The 13780-nt window shown below is 44.4% G+C and overlaps 1 protein-coding gene across 2 annotated transcripts in view; it reads right to left on the bottom strand.

The window, feature by feature from the left end:
- kirrel3l (kirre like nephrin family adhesion molecule 3, like) overlaps nucleotides 1-13780 on the bottom strand; it is a 110812-nt gene that overhangs the window by 44554 nt on the left and 52478 nt on the right. The window lies entirely within an intron of this gene.

Here is a 13780-nt window from a genome sequence, read left to right as displayed (position 1 = left end):
GTATTACAAACCCTATGCTGGCAGGGGAAGATGGCAGCACTCCAGAGCTAACTAATCCGCAGGATGGGGAAGCGAGACAGTTGGTTGGTTATCTAAGTGGGCTCTCTGTGTGAGTCTTTAAAAAAAAAATGAAAAACTCATTCTCCTTCCCTCTTTCATTGTTGCTCAATGGAGAATGGAAAGGAAGGGGGACTGGGGGAAGATAAAGAGGGCTCTATTCAGGCAGGGCTAAACCCCCCCCCCCCCCCCCCCCCCCCACCACACTGCCTGAACTGCTTCTCTTGGTGGGAGCGCTTAAACAGACAGCCCCCCCCCCCCCCCCCCCAAGCATCACCAGTAAAAAAAGCTGCTGAAAGGAGGGCAACATACGGCGACCAGAGACGCACCATTGTCCCCTTGTCCCTCTCTTTTAATAGGCCTCTTCATTCCCAATCAATCCTGCTAAATGCAAGTTTAATAGCTTTTCAATAGCAGACCCCCTCTCCAAAGAGGGTCGCAGGGATTTTCTCTTACGCTCTCACCATTTTTTGTGTTGCTTTCTCGCTCTATTCACTCTTGAATTTGAATGGGGGGAGGTTTGGGGGCTCTTCTGAGGTTGTTGGCAGTGTTTATTCAGCACCCAATTAACTACTTCATCTCAGGGCGGGCCTGTGGACTGAACCCTGTCCCGCACCCTCCACCCTTTTTAGCCACCCAGCAGCATGATTAAAGCCAACTTTGCACCAAGCGGTTTTCTTCGGTTATCTTTTTGCATTCTAATGTAGAAAAGTTGCAAAGGGGCACAGGACCATGATACTTGGGCTGTGTCTCAAATAGAATACAGCACTACTGTCAGTACACTACTAATATATATATATAAATATATATGTCTTGATTGGATTATCCAGAGAATAGTGCTCGATACTGTGGTAGAGCGCATTATGTATGTGTGGGAAAAATCACAAAACTACTTCATCTCTACAGAACTGTTTCATGAGGGGTTCCCTCAATCATCAGGAGATTTTCCCACACATACATATATACGCTATAGACATGTAACGATAAACTGCAGGAAAAACTCTCGACAGTTTAATGTTACCTTTGTAAAATAAAAGGATCGTGATAAACCCTGAAACACTTTAATGAAGTAACTGACCGGTGACCCTGCTCATTTACTCGTGCTAGCTTGTAAGCTATCTTAAGATTGACTATACATGCTTACTCTTGGATCTACAGGGGATCCAGACAGAAGTGTCATAATGTAGTGTGTGTATGTGTGTGTATATGTATGTGTATGTATATATATTTGTATATGATTGTATATATGTGTATGCACATATATATATATATATATGTATATATATATATGTTTGTATTAATATATATATATGTATATATATATATATATGAATGTGTATATATGTGTATACGTATGTGTATATATATGTATATATGTATGCATGTATGTGTATATATGTGTATATGTATATATATATGTGTGTATATACAGTATATAGATATATATGTGTGTGTTTGTGTGTATATATATATATATATATATATATATATATACATACATACATACACACTACATTATGACACTTCTGAGCGGATTAATGTTCACGAAATGATTTGGTTCCCCTGTTAAAAAAGGAGACTAAATGGAGGCCTTGAAAACCGGCGTAGATCATGACTGATAATAAATAATAAAATGGTACACTTCCTTTTGCCATTGTATGGTTCGGATAGGGAAAGACTATTCAGAAACCTTAGCAGTATGTATCGTACTGCCTGATAAAAAAAACAAAGCTTTAGGTGCCAACCAATCCATACTGTTTTCGATCCATAGAGCCATAGTGGGTGTTAACAGCCTGTTCACCCTAAAAAGAAAAAAAATGTGTAGTCGAGCGCACGAGTGATGTGTGTCTGTGCATCACGCTTACAAAAGTGTTGAAATAGCCTATCGAGCTGTGGCTCCACAAAGGTACGCTGCATGCGTGCGAATCAAAAGGGGCCAATTTGAGGATGCCAGTGAGAAGTGAGAAGTCTCCAAGCTCAGGCTTTTAAGCGCACAGCGAGGAATAGCATTTTCCTACCAAAAAAAAAAAAAAAAGCTACTTGCCTGTTTAACGTTTTGCATTCATGGGGTAATGACAACTTTCATAATCTTCTCCCGGCAGAAGAAGATTGGGATTTTTCTTTTTTGTTCTTGCAAAAGAGAGCAAGCGAGGAAAAAATTGATTGCAATGAAGTATCTTGCCCAGTGTATCTAAGTGTTTACAATGGCTAATAATTCATTTCGTTGGCTGATTGTTTAAAGGGATTTCATGTTTTTGTCTACCACACCCACTTACCATTTCATACGCTCACATCCTGCAATCAACACTTGGTTAAAACACAGTGAGGAAGACGCGCTAAAGCTTTTTTACGCCATACGGGTGATTCACAGCTCTCCAGATCCCTTATTGAAAAGGCTCGACGGAACATCTCGACTGGCTAATGACTCATGCCAGATTCCTTTAATTCCTTGTTGCCGAATTAGACAATTCTTTGACGGTGTATTAGCAGCTTAATTACATGAGTATGTTCCTGTTGGGGAGTGAGGGAGGAACTGGGGCACACAAAGGGAACAAGACGGCAAACACACAAACACCCACTTCTCACTTGATTTAAACACCCGGAGCTTCTCCATTGGCTGCTATTTTAACAAAATAATAAGAAAGCTTAAGTCCTGGGTTACATTCACACGCCAAATGAGGATTTAAACAGTTATATTTGCTTACTACTACTTTTATTAGCAGCCTCTTATATCATCACTAAGATATACACTATATTGCCAAAAGTATTTGGCCAGCCATCCGAATGATCAGAATCAGGTGTCCTAATCACTTGGCCCGGCCACAGTTGTATAAAATCAAGCACTTAGGCATGGAAACTATTTCTACAAACATTTGTGAAAGAATGGGCCGCTCTCAAGAGCTCAGTGATTTCCAGCGTGGAACTGTCATAGGATGCCACCTGTACAACAGATCCAGTCGTGAAATTTCCTCGCTCCTAAATGTTCCAAAGTCAACTGACGGCTTTGGTATAAGAAAATGGAAGAGTTTGGGAACAACAACAACTCAGCCACCAAGTGGTAGGCCACGTAAACTGACAGAGGGGTCAGCGGATGCTGAAGCACATAGCGCAAAGAGGTCACCGACTCTATTCATTGTGCTGAGTGTGAAATTTGATGGAGGAGGAATTATGGTGTGAGGTTGTTTTTCAGGAGTTGGGCTTGGCCCCTTAGTTCCAGTGAAAGGAACTTTTAATGCTTCAGGATACCAAAACATTTTGGAAAAATACCATGCTCCCAACCTTGTGGGAACATTCTTCCAAAATGACTGTGCACCAGTGCACAAAGCAAGATCCATAAAGAGTCTGATTTGGATGAACTTGACTGGCCTGCACAGAGTCCTGACATGAACCCGATAGAACACCTTTGGTATTAATTAGAGACAAACCCGGCCTTCTCGACCACATCAGTGTGTGACCTCACCAATGCGCTTTTGGAAGAATGGTCAAATATTCCAATAAGCACACTCCGCAACCTTGTGGACAGCCTTCCCAGAAGAGTTGAAGCTGTAATAGCAGCAAAAATTGGACCGACATCATATTGAACCCGATGGGTTAGGTAGGGATGGCACTTCAAGTTCATATGTGAGTCAAGACAGGTGGCCTAATACTTTTGGCAATATAGTGTATATCAAAGTATATTATTTGGCGTTACAAAACCTCCTCCTTTGGCTGCTGATGTATGCGTTGTATTGAGTCATTTCCTGTTTTTGAACATGTTCGTGCAGTCTAGTTGCTTCTTGACGCTTATTCATATACTTGCTAATTTCTTGTTTATAGCTGGTTACTCTCGCTGTAACGCAAGTATGTAAATACTCTAAGCATTTATTCTTATGTTTCACTACTTTACAGTTAAGGTAGCTTTAGTGGTTAGCATAAGTTTGTGTCTCCTCCTGCTTGCTCTGTTTGGCTATTCCTCGCCTTTGAGTTATAATGATACTTTACGTTTATTTGCCGCCATGAAGGCTAAGACTAGTAACTTAAAAAGAGCGTCTTCACACTGTGCAAGGACATATACTAAAGCTGCGCTAACTAGTGAGCAGCCACGTCCGTACGGACGCTACATTACATTGTAGACTCGTGCAACTTGGTGCTGTCAATTTTGGTTGCGTCATCAGTAGGGTTGGGTATCGAGTATCGACTGGAACCGGGACTAACTTTCCGATTTTCCCTGAAAAAAAAGTTTAAATTTCGATTCCTAGTTTCGATACTCAGTCCGCCGACCGGAAAAAAAGAATAAGTCCGCCGACCGGAAGAAGAAGCCGCTGAACACCAACGAAGAATTGCCCACCACCGGAAGTGTTAGCATAGCCGAGCTTATGTAGCCCAACGAGTCAGTCAAGCATGGATAGCGGGCGTCGGCGGTCGAAAGTGTGGCCTTATTTTACTAAAAAAAAATGAAATATCGGCGAAATGTAACACGTGCGACAGGACTGTTTCGTGCTTAGGAGGGTGCACGTCGAACATGATGAAGCACCTCCGAGTTCATGGAGTACAAATAAATACGTGTCCCGTCTTCGACGCGCCGCGCCGACCGTCCTCCTCTGCCTCTTCCTCTGGCTCCGGCTCCGACGCCCACCCTGGCACCTCGGTGACTGCACTGCAGTCCAAATCCGTTAAGTAAAACAATATATATGCAATAAATAATGTGTTTTGCGCCAACGTTGAGGCAGCTAACAAATTAGCCCGCATATTTTTTCATAGACTATTTACAACCTGCTAGCCAGGCTCCGCCATGTGCTCAGCGTACTCCGTTCACCGTAGCCGCAATGGGGAAGATGTCGGTGCCACAGACGGAAGAGTGCCACAGAAAGGTCACTGCACACACAGTCAAAAGACTGCATCCTTTTTCAGAGGTAGAATCGCCAACTTTTAGGTTAGTTAAGCAATAACGTTAGAGCTAAGCTAATTGATACTGGGCTGAACAGTAACGGCAACATTACATGTTTGTTTATGTTTGCAGGGATATGGTAAAAACTCTCAACCCAAAATACATACCACCTTCCAGGGATCAAAGATCCGTAATATCATCGCTTACGTGCAGTGATTTCTCCAGATTCTCTGAACCTTTTGATGATTTTACGGACCGTAGATGGTAAAATCCCCAAATTCCTTGCAATAGCTCGTTGAGAAATGTTGTTCTAAAACTGTTCGACAATTTGCTTACAAATTGGTGACCCTCGCCCCATCCTTGTTTATGAATTACTTAGCATTTCATGGAAGCTGCTTTTATACCCAATCATGGCACCCAACTGTTCCCAATTAGCCTGCACACAAGTGGAATTTTCCAAATAAGTGTTTGATGTGTATTTCTCAACTTTATCAGTATTTATTGCCACCTTTCCCAACTTCTTTGTCACGTGTTGCTGGCATCAAATTCTTAAGTTAATGATTATTTGCAAAAAAAAAAAGTTTATCAGTTTGAACATCAAATATGTTGTCTTTGTCGCATATTCAACTGAATATGGGTTGAAAATGATTTGCAAATCATTGTATTCCGTTTATTCCCAACTCATATAGAAACGGGGTTTGTATTTTTCAGTTTTGCACAATCTTTCTTACAATTGTCTGTCTTGTGTCCATTCACAATAGTGCTCAAGTGAACTTAAACCACCACAAAGACCCCATGGCCCCCTTTGTTTGGTGCACACGTTGACACTTGACCAAACAAACCTTGCTAGCAGAGCAAACGCACCAGAGTTTGTTTTAACCAAGCCTAACATGAGAGGATCTTGAACGCACCCTTGCTCTACCTAGAACAATTAAATGAGCTACAGTCCCACTTTGTGGATTAGTTGTAATACATGTGTTGGATTAATGTTACCTCTCAAGCTTTTCACATTTAGATTCTTTGTTGCTGAAACTTACCTTCGTGTGTGCGTGTGTTAGCGGGCCTGGCTCCCAGGGTGTAGTGATGCGTCTAGTGCAGCATGCTAGAGAGACGTTGCATGTAGGGATGCATGTGACGCAAAGCTCCTGCCGCTGACCAACCCAGCTGGGTAAAGGAAGCCGAGTGTGTAAGCCTTCCGAGGTCAGTACAAAGCCTCTCCTTCACCAAGACCCCTCACCTTGCCTCCTCGTGGCAACACACGGTAACTGGAGTTTTGCGACTTCAGGCTAAAAGGTAGGGGATCGATCCGCTGCCTTGCGGGTAAGTCCATGAAGACAAAGGCTAGGGGAGCACACCCTGAGAGAAAAGCACCGTGATGAAGGCACACGTAGGCGGGCCACGACAGACTGATGGTGCCGGCGGCCTCCTGCAGCTGTGAAGAGGTGCTGGTTATCCTGGGTTTCCCCCTTGCCACTAGGCTCCATCTCTTTGTGGCGAAGATAGTGCGGCTGGGAACTGTGCATCCCCAGAGGCACTTAAAAAGTATCACCGCACAGGTCTCTGCTTCTGACCTTGGTGGATCCAAAACTGCAATTGGATTCTAAAGCAAAAAGTCTGACGGCGTCAGGATGTCTGATAACGGGGGCAGGTTAGAATGAACTGGGAGCCTCTAGTTAGATCCCTGCACGTCAGCGATTCAGGGCTATAAGGGTCGCTATCAGCTGGGAATTGAGTGGCAGCTGATTTCGGCAGACCCTTGTATGACTGAGCAGCCCTATTTAGGAGCCACACTGCTCACCCCAAAGTTGGGGAAAGGCCTAGAAAAGGTGGCCTAAACATTGCCCACTCTTCACACCCTGGGTAGGATACCGCACCTACCGGGACATTCCACTACCGCGGTCGAAAAACAAAAAGTAAACAAGTTCCCCTGAAATTGGCTACAGTACATGGAACATTAGAACCCTCCTGGACAACAATCCGGACCGGCCGCAAAGAAGAACTGCGCTTGTTGCTGCTGAGCTCAGATGTTATGGAATTGACATCGCCGCCTTGAGTGAGACCAGACTTCTGGATGAGGGATCCCTAAAAGAAGAATGCCAGGGTTATACCTTTTTCTGGTAGGGTTACCCTACAGAAGGACCGCATCACCATGGTGTTGGTTTGGCAATAAAAAACAGCCTGCTACGCAGTTTCACTGAAACACCTACCGGCATAAGTGAAAGACTCATGTCTGTCCATATCCCCCTGGCAAAACACCGCTACGCAACTCTTCTCAGTGCCTATGCGCCAACTCTACCATCCGAGAATGAGGCAAAGGACCGTTTCTACCAGGAACTAGATGAGGCCCTACAGCACATCCCTAGCAGTGACAAAATCTTCCTGCTTGGTGATTTTAATGCCAGGGTGGGGAAAAACCACCTCATATGGAAAGGAGTGATTGGGAAGCATGGTATCGGGAAGGTTAACAGCAATGGCATGAGGCTACTCAGTCTCTGTGCTGAGTATGACCTGACAATCACCAACACAATCTTCCAACAGAAAAATAAACACAAGGCTTCCTGGATGCACCCACGATCCAAGCAATGGCATCTACTGGATTACATCATCGTGAGACACAAGGACACCAAGGACGTGCATATCACCCGCGCAATGCGAGGTGCTGATTGCTGGACTGACCACCACATGATTATCTCCAAGTTGCGAGCTTCAGTACGTCCCCCTGTTCGTCTCCGAAAAACTGGCAACAAGCGATTGGACTGTACCAGACTTGAAGCAGATGAGGCCCGGAACAGCCTTCGATCCTCCATTGCAGGAAAGCTGCAGGAACTCGACCCCTTCCTGAGCCCTGAAGGCAGTGTTGATGACAATTGGACCAAGCTTAGCTCAAAGCTCTATGAGGCTGCAGCCGGGACTATTGGCTACCGCCGTAGGAGGCATCAGGACTGGTTTGACGAAAACTCAGAATCCATCAGAACCATGCTGAACACCATGCACAAAGCCCATAACGCAGCCCTGAACAACACTACATCTGTCAGGCTAAAGCAGCACTGGAGAACATCCAGGAAGGAGGTATAGCATGTCCTACGAAAACTGAAAAATGACTGGTGGACTGACAAGGCTAGAGAAATAGAACATTTTGCAGTGAAGAACGACATGCACAACTTCTATAATGCTGTGAAAACCATCCACGGCCCCAGGAACTCCTCTCTCTCACCTGTGAAGTCGGCTGATGGTTTAACCCTCATAAAGGACCAGAAAGAAGTTGTGGACAGATGGGCGGAACACTTCCAGACACTTTTAAACCAACCTGCCACCTCTGATCTGGCAGTGCTGGATGAGCTGCCCTGCTACCCAACTATTGAAGAACTGGATCTTCCGCCAACCTTCTCTGAAGTCTGGGCTGCAATTAGGTCACTTAAGAACAACAAGACCCCTGGCCCGGATGGCATCCCTGCAGAGATCCTTAAAAAGGGAGGCTATCTCTGTACCAGAGCAATTTTCCATTACATTGCTGATATATGGAACCGCGGAGCAGTCCCCCAACAATGGCGGGATGCAAATGTCGTAACCATATATAAAGGGAAGGGTGAGAAGTCTGTCTGTGGCAATAGTAGAGGAATATTCCTCCTATCTGCTGCTGGCAAAGTTCTTGCCAAAGTGATGCTGTCAAGACTCATACGAAGCATAACAGAACACCTGTTACCTGAGTCTCAATGTGGCTTCAGGAAAAATCGCAGCACTGTGGACATGATTTTCACTACACGCCAGCTACAAGAGAAGTGTCGGGAGCATCATCAAGATCTGTACATGGCGTTTGTGGACCTATCAAAGGCCTTTGATACGGTCAACAGAGACTTGCTCTGGGCGGTCCTTCTCAGGGTTGGTTGCCCGCGGAAGTTTGTAAACATCCTGCAAAGTTTCCACGAGGGAATGATGGCTCAGGTAACAACAGGAGGACCGCAGTCTAGGCCTTTCATGGTATCCACAGGTGTCAGACAGGTTTGTGTACTTGCACCTGTGCTATTCAACATCTTCCTTATGAGTGTCACCTGGCTACTGCACAAAGAAGTTGAGGGAAGCAGTGGTGTGTTGGTGGATTACAGGTTGGATGGAAGCTTATTTAACACCAGAAGACTGCAGGCGGCTACCAAGGTTAAAACTGTGAACATTGTGGAGTTACAGTATGCTGATGATTGTGCCTTCATGGCACATACATCAGAGGCTCTGCAGGCGATGTTAACAGCTGCTGTGAAGGCCTATAGTAGACTGGGTCTCACTGTGAACACTGTAAAGACGGAAGTACTCTGCCAGTGGAACTCCCCTCCGCCAACTCGACCACGATCACCTGTCTTTAACATCGATGACAAGCCCCTAGCAATAGTCCCTGACTTCAAATATCTTGGGAGCATCCGCTCCGAAAACTGCAGCATGGACAATGATGTTCAAAACCGAATAAGGTCTGCCTCAGCCTCCTTTGGTAGACTGCGTAAGAGGGTGTATGTGAACAAAGACCTCAGCATACGTACCAAGGTGGCAGTCTACCAAGCCATCTGTGTCTCCACACTATTATATGGCTGTGAAGCTTGGACCCTGTATCGCCGCCACATTCAACAGCTGGAGAACTTTCACATCAAGTGTCTCCAGCGGATCCTTGGGCTGACATGGCGTGATCGTGTGCCACACACGGAAGTCCTTAGCAAAACTGGTACCAAGAGCATGCAGGCCACTTTACTCAAGTACCAATTACGATGGACCGGCCACACCATCAGAATGCCTGCTGATAGACTTCCGCGACAACTACTGTATGGTCAACTTCATCATGGCCAGAGATTTGCAGGAGGCCAAAAGCGGAGATATAAGGAGCAACTGAAAATAACTCTCAAGAGGTGTGGAATACAACACACACAGCTGGAAAGCTTTGCCTCAGATCGCCCTCTCTGGAGGCAACTTTGTCATGAAGGACTCCCACATTTTGAAGAGGAGAGAAGAGCAGCAAGGGAAGGGAAACGCCAGAGGAGGAAGATGGGCCTTGCAGCCAAGACCACAACAAACACTATCTTCATATGCCCCCATTGCAATAGACCATGTGGCTCTCGTATTGGACTTTTTAGTCACCTCAAAACCCACCAATAAAAGAAGTGGAAGTCATCATCGGATACGATGGACTACCATAAGCAAGTAAGTGTGTGTGTGTGTGTGTGTGTGTGTGTGTGTGTGTGTGTGTGTGTGTGTGTGTGTGTGTGTGTGTGTGTGTGTGTGCGTGTTCTGGTATTTCTACACTTCCTGAGAGAATCAACAAGGAAAAATTACCCTCTATATGAGGATCAGTGAACAAGTAAGGACCGAAATCATAGTCCCAATAAGGATAACCATAGCATCTGATAGAGAATGTCTCATTTGCACCCATGATGGGGAAATATATCAAAATTAGGGTGATCCCAAAAAGGAGGGATTTTTCAAATTGACTGTGTGTCGGTTTTAAACGTTCTCCCCCTCTGGTCAACATATGAAATAACAAGTGTGTAGAAGAAATTGAAATGTGCCCCCTTTGCCCAAAAATTTATAGAAAAAATTAATTAAATAAATAGCTATATAGAGACATACTGTAATAACAAAATAAATAATGAACATTAAAAACCAATTACAAGCAAAAACATTACCTAAAAGCAGTCTTTTTCTCACAATGTGTCGACTTCTTTCTTATAAAATTGGGAACTATTTGTCATATTCTTTCTGTTTCTATAATATTGCAATATTGTGTCTTAAAATTATTACTTTTGTATGTGAAAGTATTACTTTTTAATGCCAAATGGTGACATAATTTTTTTTGTTGTAAAATAGACCAATGTTTTGAGTAAAATTATGACTTTTGTCATAATTTTGCCAAGTAAAGTTCCAATTATTATAATATTGCCAAAATGTTAAAGTTTTCTTATAAAATTCTGACTATTGTCGAGTTAAAGTACAACTGTTTTCATAAAATTGCCCAAATTTTAAGCTTTTCCTGTAAAATTGTGACTGTTATTGGTTAAAATTCAAACTTTTATCATAATATTGGACAAATGTTCCGTTTTTCTTGTAAAATGTTGTCTTGCGTCGAGTAAAATGACGACTTTTTTTCATAATCCTGCCAAAATTCTAAGCTTTTCTTGTGAATTTGAGACCTTTTTCTTGTGGAATTCCAACTCACTTTTCCCAACAAGCTTTTTTATATCTGCATTGTATGTATACATTATTAATGTCGTGAATACAAATCTTTATGTATCTAGAAAGGGTGGTCCTGAAGAGGGAGGCATTTTTGGGAGGTCTCAAGAAGGTAACAAATACAAGAATGCGCGTGTGTGTTTCCATTTTCTGGTAACAGGGTCAAAAAACATTCGGCCTCAAACATTTTAATCCGGATTTCTCCAAATGGAATATCATTTCACGCCACATAGGGCTAAGTTTATATGTGTGTTTCATGCTTAGACCGCGTGATGCTTTGTGAAGGTGTACACACATACTGTCTGTGTGTGTCTGTGTGTGTTTGTGTGTGTGTGTGTGTGTGTGTGTGTGCGTGCGTGCAGTAGTAAGGCTGGGTTAATAGGGAAAGAAAAGTGTGATGCACTGGAGGGCACATTTAGCAGTATACTTACAAGCCGCGACTTTGCTGTTTGTGTCACATGGTCGGAGTGAAATGCAAAACAGCCTTTCAGGATTGGCCGCAACCTGTTTAAAGAGCTTTGGAGCTTCCCGTCTTCATGTGAAGCGATAGGGGTACATTCACATGAGCGCGGATCAGGAGAAGATGGACAGATGTCAGCAGTGATCTGTTCACCACTGGACATCTGCCTCTGTAGAATTAGATTGAATCTGCCACTGTGTGTGTGTGTGTGTGTGTGTGTGTGTGTGTGTGTGTGTGTGTGTGTGTGTGTGTGTGTGTGTGTGTGTGTGTGTGTGTGTGTGTGTGTGTTATAGCGATGAAGCTAAAGACTGGGAGTGATAATGGCACTGTGGATGACCTTTAGCTATAATGGGAATCTAACAGAGAGCACAGTGCATTTACTACCTTCCCTTCAGCACTTCTAATCTGTCACACCATTTTTATACATACATGTCCTCCTGAGAACCTTTTGTGTTTGCTTTCTTCTGTCAGAGTTACACATTTTGGTGGGAGAGTATTGTCGTGTTATGCAAAACAGAAGTGTCCTCTGCAAACTCAAAAACAGGCGTGTGACGATTGTTCTGCAACAGATTATTGTCGGCCGATTTTATCGAAAATGTATGTGATTGTCTTTGCCCGATACTTAATATTGTTTTTATTTTTGGTCCCCTGGCTGAAAAGCTGGCAGCTGATTTTGTGTCTTCATACCATTGTCTGGCGGCTTTCTAAATCCTCTTGGCGACTTTGTTTGAAAACAGCTACTAGCGACAAATCAAAAACTTTTTCCGGTGTTATTGTAGCCTTTTCTTGGAAACTCTCTAAGGGGGAAAGCACGCGGCAGTTGCTTTCCTCAACGAGCTGAGACCGATCCTTCCCCATTCCAAAACACTCACAGGCGGTCAGTCTAACTCAGGGGCGTCGGCCGTGGGCCGGATCTGGCCCGCAAACAGGTTTCATGCGGCTCGCGAGATGAGTTTGCCAAGAACAAAATTGAGCTAATTTTTTTTTAATGAAAGCAACTGCTGAAGGAAAGGACACACACGTGCGGATGTTGTTTCTGGACTTCAGCTCCGCTTTCAACACCATCATCCCGCAGCATTTGGTGAGTAAATTGGCGTCCCTTGGATTCAGTACCCCCTATGCAACTGGCTGCTTGACTTCCTCACAGACAGACCCCAGTCTGTGAGAGTGGGCAACAACACCTCCAGTGCCATCTCCCTGAGCACCGGCTCCCCCCAGGGCTGCGTCCTGAGTCCGCTGCTGTTCATATTGATTACCCATGACTGCTGCGCCAGGTCCACTACTAACCACATTGTGAAGTATGCGGACGACACGACAGTAGTGGGCCTCATCCGTGACAACAACGACATGGACAAGAGGGAGGAGGTGAAACATCTGGTTGACTGGTGCAGAACCAACAACCTGGTCCTGAATGTCGACAAGACCAAGGAGATCATTGTTGACTTCAGAAAACACCAGTCCAGCCACGCTCCACTCTTCATTAACGGCACAGCGGTGGAGATGGTAAGCAGCACAAAGTTCCTGGGGGTGCAGATCACTGACAATATAACCTGGTCCCTACACACCGGAGTTCTTGTAAAAAGAGCTCAGCAGCGCATGGACTTTTTGCGTCGGATGAAAAGAGCACAGCTCCCTCCCCCCATTCTCACCACATTCTACAGAGGCACTATAGAAAGCCTGCTGACCAACAGCATCTCTGTCTGGACTGGAGCCTGCAATGCCTCAGACTGGAAGTCTCTCCAGAGAGTGGTGAGGACGGCGGAAAAGATTATCAGGACTCCTCTTCCTCCTATCCAGGAGATCGCAAAAAGCCGCTGCCTGACCAGGGCTCAGAAAATCTGCAAAGACTCCTCCCACCCCCACCAAGGACTGTTTCACTGCTGGACTCTAGGAAGAGGTTCCGCAGCCTCCGTAGCAGAACCTCCAGGTTCTGTAACAGCTTCTTCCCTCAGGCCGTAAGACTTTTGAATGCATCATAATTATATTATCCCCTCAACTCCCCCCAAAATGGATTAACTCGCTGGAATAAAAAAGACAATACAACATACATCCACAAACATGGACGCATGTGAAAAAGTGCAATGTATTTATCTGTACAATAATCTGTTTATTTATATCTGCACCTTATTGCTTTTTTTTTTTTTTTTTAATCCTGCACTACCAACAGCTAATGCAACAATATTACGTTCTTA

Source organism: Nerophis ophidion, linkage group LG11 (genome assembly GCF_033978795.1).
Source record: "Nerophis ophidion isolate RoL-2023_Sa linkage group LG11, RoL_Noph_v1.0, whole genome shotgun sequence".
Lineage (NCBI taxonomy): Eukaryota > Metazoa > Chordata > Actinopteri > Syngnathiformes > Syngnathidae > Nerophis > Nerophis ophidion.
The sequence above is the reverse complement of the archived record's forward strand: the minus strand, read 5'-3'. Positions and strand labels throughout refer to the sequence as shown.